At 38.7% G+C, this 7,702-nt stretch overlaps 1 long non-coding RNA gene across 1 annotated transcript; it reads left to right on the top strand.

Moving 5' to 3' along the window:
- The first annotated feature begins 1,570 nt into the window (after positions 1 to 1,570).
- On the top strand, positions 1,571 to 3,361 carry LOC149917188 (uncharacterized). The gene is made up of 3 exons (XR_016467984.1): positions 1,571 to 1,625; positions 2,431 to 2,526; positions 3,048 to 3,361. It is a non-coding gene; the product is annotated as an uncharacterized LOC149917188 (long non-coding RNA).
- Positions 3,362 to 7,702: the final 4,341 nt, after the last annotated feature.

Here is a 7,702-nt window from a genome sequence, read left to right as displayed (position 1 = left end):
TATTTCAGTAACTGCAGCTATGCCACTGAATTGTAACTTTCATTTTATGTTGGGAAACTAATCTGAGAGGTGCCTAATGATCCTAGGAGAAGGATCTCCCAGCACAGCATAATCTAATGGATATTTAGAGTGGCAATCTAGCACGGACAACAAATGAAGCAGTGCTGGAAATCCATGGTTGCAACAGCAGCTCAAATTTAAAATGTTTCTGCTCCCTGTATCTGCATTTCACACAGCTATCAGCATCAGCTTATTCTGTAAGCTTAGCTGGCTCTTCTTTTCCTCCTCAAAATCCCTCCCAGAAGCTCCTTGCTGCAGCCCTGTTTGCCAATTAGCCTCTGCCTCTGTTGTGTGCAGCAGTACCTTTTTGTTCCATCCGTGGAACAAACTGCCTTGTGCTTCTGTTGCTTGCAAGGGAGAGTCTTTGGCCTCCTACCCATGACTGCACCATGGGCATAGGCCAAACCTGCCACGCCATTCAGTTCTTTGTTAACCTACCAACACAGGGCATCTGCTTTTCTTCTGACACCTGGTTGAGGATGTCTGGCAGCATCTTTACTTCAAAAGCATAAGACACTCATTACTTTCTCTCCTAGAAAAATAAAGACAGCAAAACATCTTGTTTTGCACTGAGCTATGCAAGATGTTGGAAACTCTTTTGAGCAATATTCTCACAGGCTGCATGGCTGCCTTGTTTCTTCTTGGGAATAACTGGGGACCCTGATGTGGAGACTGAGTTGCTCCTTTCATTTGGTTGCATTGGGCTAATTATTCTCTTTGGAGTCTCACAGAAGAGGTGTTGTAAATGAAAGCAGCTTTTCCAAGTTTTTATTTTTCTTCCTAGAAAAGCTCTTACCTATCTCACACCAGGTCATTTTCATGTCCACAACCTGAGAGACAGTCCAAGTTGCACATAGTGAACTTCATTATTAGCATACATGGTAAATCACTGTGCAAGAATTGGATTTGGTTTTGCAATTGGAATACATACGTATCTATCCATAGCTTTATGGTCTGGACATTAGAGAAGAATTGATCCAGATGGATGGAGAAGGGAAATCACTTGTAAATTGCAAATGAAAATGTTTCAGTCTCTATAGATTTGCCAAAGAAATAGGAGCAGTGCAGAAAAGCAGTTTATTCATCCTTTAAGGTGAAAAGAAACTATATTCCCAAACTATATTAAATCACATACATTTCCTTGTTACATGATAGATTCATTTCTGTTCTTTTAAAACCATCCCTCCATTTTTCCATTAGACCAGCTTACCAACTGGGTTGCTGATAGGTTAAATTTGTAGCTGTAATCACTTGATGTTAAAACAGCTTTTTTCTTGAACGTGCATGGCACACAGCCACGTCTTTCAGCATGCTACTCTTAGTAGGCAAGGTACTACAATTTGCATATTAGAAAATGAAGTGGGGAGGTATTTGATGTTCACCGTTAGTTTTTAATTAAGAAATGAATATGATGAGCTAAGAAGATGTTTAATTCCGTGACTGTGCTAAATGCTGATAAATTCTTTGTATTTCTTTTTTGTTAAAATTGTGAGCCATGTCTCTTTCTCACTGCTGTCAAACAGGCAGTCCTGGAAGCACTAATGCACCTGAATGACTTTACTTAGGTGAGTGCTTTATATTGATTGGGATCGTCACTGGGTTAATTTGGAGGCTCTGGAGCGCTCAGTTGGGAGTTCTTAGGAACAGGAAAAATATATTGTATTCAGTTTGTTCTTTTGGCAAATTGGTGTAAGGAAACAATATTTTTTTTTATACCACCTTTCTGAAACTAAATGCCATTCTTTTTTCCAGTGCATAGTCTGTTCTGAGATGTGATATAACACATTTCAGTATTCTCTGATATATTTTCTTGGGAGGAGTAGGTTTCTTATATTGACAAATACCTTTTTTTTTTTTCAACTTGTCTTTACATAATGGTAAATGTTTAGAAGGAGGAACTTATGAAACAGTACTGAGACTTGCTTGGAGGCCTTTTTGGCCAAGCCAAACTGAATCAAACAATCTGTTCAGCATTTTTCCAATTTTCAGTTATTTCTTTGCAGTAGAAATCAAATTGCACGTAGTCACCACAGTTGAGAGAAATGATAGTTTCTCAATAGCATTGTTCCTCATTTTCCAAATAACTGGAACTACGTAACATAGGTTTTGGAGTAGGAATACACAAGAGAACTATCTACTTGTACAGCATATGAGTTTCCTAAGGAGATTTTCTAACATAGGTGGCAATTGTCATTATAGGTGACAGTGTAGTGACAAATAGAACCACTTAAACCTGGAAGTTGGTATTTTTAGCATGTTTAAATTATTCAGATCTAGTTACTTCTAACTTTAACCTGCTGCCATGGCAATAGAACTACATATTAATAGACTCAAGCATGTGGCTGACTAATCCACTAAACTTACCTACAGGGTGTATGGGTTTGTGTTCAGCTGGGTCCCTCCATGCAGCAAGAACCAGGATGGAAACATCCAGGCCAGATCCACTAACCACAGTGTTGCTTCAGCGTAAGTTTGCATTTCTAATAAATGGATAAAACTAATTTCAGCTAATATAGATGTCCCGATTTCACTATGTATTAAAGAAATAAATTCTCTACTTTCCCACAATGTAAGTAAAGCAGTTATTAAAGCTCTTCATCTAAATAGGAATTACTTTACATGTTTGGGATCTTCTAATGTAAGATGAAACATAAGAGCTGGAGCTCTGTGTTCAGAGCTTCTTGGGCCTAGACACAATAGCCCAAGAGGAAATTTTTTCCCTGTTGAGTTACTCCTTGCAGTGTAGCAGTTCTTCCTTCAGCACAAGGACTAAAAACAGGTCTATTAGTGGAGGGCATATGATAGAAAATCAGACCTTCTCCTGATATAGCTTCAATAGGCTTTATCACTTCAGATGTAATATTCTTGATTCATACAATCAAATACTCTTTTTGTGATTAGATACTGCAGGAAATCTGTCTTAGACTTTGAGAGGCTCACTTAGTGTTGCATTTTCAATTTAGCAATGATATATATTTTTTTTTAAGGGGAAACTTCTTGAGTAATCGCTGCGTTTCAGGACCACCAATTAAGCAGTTCTTGATACCTGGATAATTAATTCCCCGTACCTCATCCAGCAACTTACAGAGATAGCTGCAATGGGTCTTGCCTTTTATCAGCTTGGGGTGGAACAAGAAACATTCTTTCACTTTCCCTTCATGCACTGTCATGACTTAAATTATTATATACCTTTTTAAACAACTACTGAGACTGCTACCTGTGTGGAAGAAATTAATCCCATCCTTGACCTCGCTTAGGTTTGGAGCAGAGATTTGGAAATATGAGATGCAGGGCTGCCTCTTCACCCTCAATTTACTTTTACAGGCTTCTGAAATAATTATTGCAAGCACATTTATATGTAGCATTCCTTTCTATTAAATAAGTGTCTGTCCTCATGGCTATTTCTATTCCATTACAGTATCTGTAAGAATAATTTTTGGTATTCTTTTGGTATATTTTGGCCCTGATTATTGTTAATGAAGTGAATAGCTGCCTTCACCAGAAGCTTTCCATGTGCTGAGAAAAGTCCAAATCAAGATTCCTAGCAATAAAAACCTGCAAAAACAGCTAAACCTAGCCATATCTTTCAATTAAAGATAATCCCCGATTTTATTTAAAAATAATATCCCCCCCAACTAAACCATAGGTCAATTGAAGTCAAGAGATTAATAATAAACTCTCAGAAGATTTGACCCTGAAAATTCAGGTCATTAGTTGGAAATTATTTATGCTATACATACACTATTTTAACCTTTCTTTCCTTCTGTCAAAAATAGCCCTTCTGAAGGAGTGATTTGGTCTTAAGAAAAATATAAAAATCTCCCAACGATTTATCTAGTCTTATAAAAGCTTCTTATTCACAATACTTAATAAAAGCGTTTGTCAAGTGAGTGGAACTGAAGTCTTCCTTCCAAAATATGTGAATAATAATTAATGAGAGCAGAACAAAAGTGTTAGTTTAAAAGGCTTTTGGAACCCTTCCATTAGCAATCAATATTTATATACTCCTTACGAAGCTAAGGCACTAAGCAATTACATTTCTTAAGACTGTCCAGGATAGGTAAAATAAGGACAACGTGAATCTAGATGGATGAAAACTTTTAGGTCTGGTTTCCACCCTACCTCACTGCCTTCATTCCATAGAGCATTCCTGTCAGCTGTGGTCTTGAAATCAGACTAATGGGACTATAGTCCTGTTTGCTTTAATTGGACTTTCACACCAGCATGGATAAAAGTTTATGAATTGAGGCATTAGCTGGTATTTGTGGCTTCCCTGTGAATTGATTTCTTGTAGACCACAGTCAGATCTGGTTGTGCTGGGAAATGTCAAGATAACTCTTCTATTAAGACATTTCTCTTCCCTTGTTTGTTCCAGTGACTAGCTGCATGATTTTCTGACAACTTCTACCTCTTAACTACATATTCATATGTTCAAACAGTGAGCTCTACATCACAGATAAGAATCTAAAGGCAGGAATAAACATATTCCCCTCTGCCTGGCTGAGAGATGAGGCGAGCTAGGCAATCATGAGTCCCAGGTAAAGCAACCCTAGGGCATTAAGGAATGCAAACACAGGCTCTACTACTTCATGTAAAGGAACCCTTTAAGTACATGATAGTAACTGAAGGCAATCATGATTCTGAGTCACAGCCATAAGTGGCAGGTGTGAGTGAATTTTTTTCCCATAGTCTACCTTTCCAGCCAGCATTTTTAGCAGCTGAAGGGAGACTGTGCTTTGTGTTTCAAGGCTTCTAGGGAACTGTTCAATAAATCTTTCTCTTCCGCCTGCCTCTGAGTTTCATATAACAAACAGATTTATTGATAATGTTAATGATAACCACAATAAAGCTTCTGTACATAGTGAGCAATACATGCGTGAGTGTCTGGGATTTGTGGTGTGCTGCACTGTTGTAGGAACACAAACTCTGAAGATTATGTAGGAAAGTAAGGGAAAAGATGCATTTCATGGGTTGTACCCAGACTGACACGAGTTGAGAATTCTCAACCTTCTTAATAATTTTAAGAGTTCTGTAAGTATCTTTATAGTACAGTATCAACACTTTTCTGTGACAGTAGTAGCCTTCAGTTAAAAACTATTTAACCTTGGAGTGTCCAAAGAACTTAGCTGCTTTATTTTTTTTCTGTCAGATGCGAACCCACTGGCTTATGTTCTCAGTGACCATTTGCTCTGCTGTTTCTAAAAGTCCACAGACCAATAAAGAGATGACCTTTAAGTTTTCCTTCTCCAGTTTTGTTTCTATAGGAATTTTTTCCTTCAGCCTTCATCTTATGGCACTGATGCTGAATGTAGATGAGCGAGTTCTTCATTCCTTTCTGGATTATTATTTTAAAATAATTAACTGAAGTCCCAAATGCACATTCTGGACTTTTGTGGATGTTTTGTGCTGTGGATTTGTCCCCAGTTTTGTTGCTGAGTAAAAAGAAACTCTCAGAAGCTGCATTAGATTCTGAATCAGTATGTTAGTTTTTATAGACGAGAAAAAGCTATTCCTAAAGAATGTAGATTTGTATCATTCAAACATGTGAGGCTTGATGCAGTACAAGTGTTTATTATTATTATTGATGTAGTAGCAACTACAGGAGCACCAGCAAACTGTGTAGGGATGCTTGGCTCCCTATACAAAACACAGGTTAAAAAAGAAAATGCTAATTAATGCCTACAAAGTATTTACTTATAATTATATCCGTCTCCAAAGACTGCATTTTCATTTTGCTCTGCAGAGCTGGCTCTGACTATGAGAAAGAAGGGAAAATGTGCTCTTTATGGCTAAAAGTGCTTTTCTAAAGTGGATATTTAGTGGTGCTCTTGACAGGAACTTATTCATCCAGAGAAAGTCAATAGGACAACCGCAACAGACCCAGCAGGATCCGTACACTCAATACTAATGGCAATGAGGTTTAGTTTGGAAAACCAAAAGCCCAGAGAATCTGTATAACATTAGTGGTTTTTCACTCTTTAGTTCTGTATTTTGCGTGTTTTCTTCTGTGTTGCACTATACCAAGATGAATGTAAATAAAAGCATGAGGGGAAAAGTGTAATAAGTGTAAAAAAAAATGCTGACTTGTGTCAGTTACCATTACTGAAGAGCACAATGGATGGTTAAAGGGTCTCTTTCATTAGGGAGGTTTGTACATTGAGTGTGTTTCCATTTCCTTTAATGTATGAAATAGAAATTGAGATTTTTTATTCAAATAATGTCTTACCAACCATCATGTAAGAAAAGATTATTTTTGTTGACTTCTTGCTGCACTTTCCTTTCTTCTTCACCTGATGACTCAACTTGCATTTTTTCCTTTTGGGTCTTGATGTATAGTAGGGATGCTGAAAGGCTGAATTCCTTCCTCTTCTTTTTCCATGTGCTTGCAGTGTTGGAGCTGTGCTCTGCATGCACTGTTCACAGCTGTGAGAACATGGCCCTGAGCGTGGTCTGCTCTCATGGTCTGCTGGTTGGCTGCAACGTTTAAACATTATGAGAGTGCAAGGAAGTAAAAGGGTCAGAAATCAATTCTGCAGTCAAATGGCTCAGGGGACTTCATTTCTCAGAAAGTGGTAAACAACTCTTCCTGCAGTGGGGCTAGTGGAGAGTCCTGGAGCTTTACTGCTTAGAATAATTAAAGAAAAAATACATCGACCACCTGTATATCCATCCCACCTCCACTCTGTTTGGTATATTAATTCCTACAGCTTCTGCAAGAGGACCCTAGAGCTGAGTTTTTGTCTGTTTTCACAGTGTGGTAGAGCTGCTCCTTACAGCCCGTTGGGATCTGCTTGACCCCTGCTGCACAGGGACTAATTAAATGTAACAAGCTGGTGCAAGGACAGCCAGACCTTAAATACCACAAATTCTATTTGCAGTGTCTCCCCACATGTTTGAAGTGAAGTTGCAGACCATGAGGGAGTTAAATGCTCATAACCTGGTGCCAGAGCTGAGGAAAAATGGGAAGAGGGAATAGTAAGGAAGAGGGAAATGGAGGGAAGGAGGCAGCTGAGCTGAGCGTACTGATAAAGGAGAAGTGGTTTCCGTAGCAACAACAGCGTTTTGGATGGTTTCAGACAAGAGTACAACTGGGTACAAAGTATCTGATTAAAATGTATTGCAGGGGATAGAAGCAGCGTGAGCCAGAGCGGACCCAACCTGTGAGCAGGAGTGGGGACTGGAGGTGCGGGGTGATTTTGGTGATTATTGTATTGTTTGGGCCATCTTCTGTGCCAGCAGAGAAGAAAAGATTTGGGAAGTGGCATGTGGGGGAAGATGGCATGGCCAAATTCTGAAGGCATGAAAAGCAAAAGGAAATGTGTGGCCTAGGTCCACAGCTTAAGGAAAACATGACTGCTTCACATGGAAAATCTTGAGTTTTCTTGAATATACTGCTAGAGAACTTACTCTAATTGTTTAGCTAAGAGGAACATAGTTATTTTCTTCTGAGATATACCAACTCTTGACAATTGTTACTAGCTGCCCCCCCATGCTTCTATTTCTGACATGATAAATAAACATCCTAGTTACGTACTCCTAAACTAGATGTAATTGCTTCTCTTTCCAGTAACATTAGGTCCAGTGGCAAAAGAGCTACTATTAATATTTAGATCTCTGCCTTCCCTGTAGGGTTGTTGCTTGA

Source organism: Phasianus colchicus, chromosome 7 (assembly GCF_987193195.1).
Source record: "Phasianus colchicus chromosome 7, bPhaCol1.hap1.1, whole genome shotgun sequence".
Taxonomy (NCBI): Eukaryota; Metazoa; Chordata; class Aves; order Galliformes; family Phasianidae; genus Phasianus; species Phasianus colchicus.
Note: the sequence above shows the minus strand (reverse complement) of the source record. Positions and strands in the feature narration are given on the sequence as shown.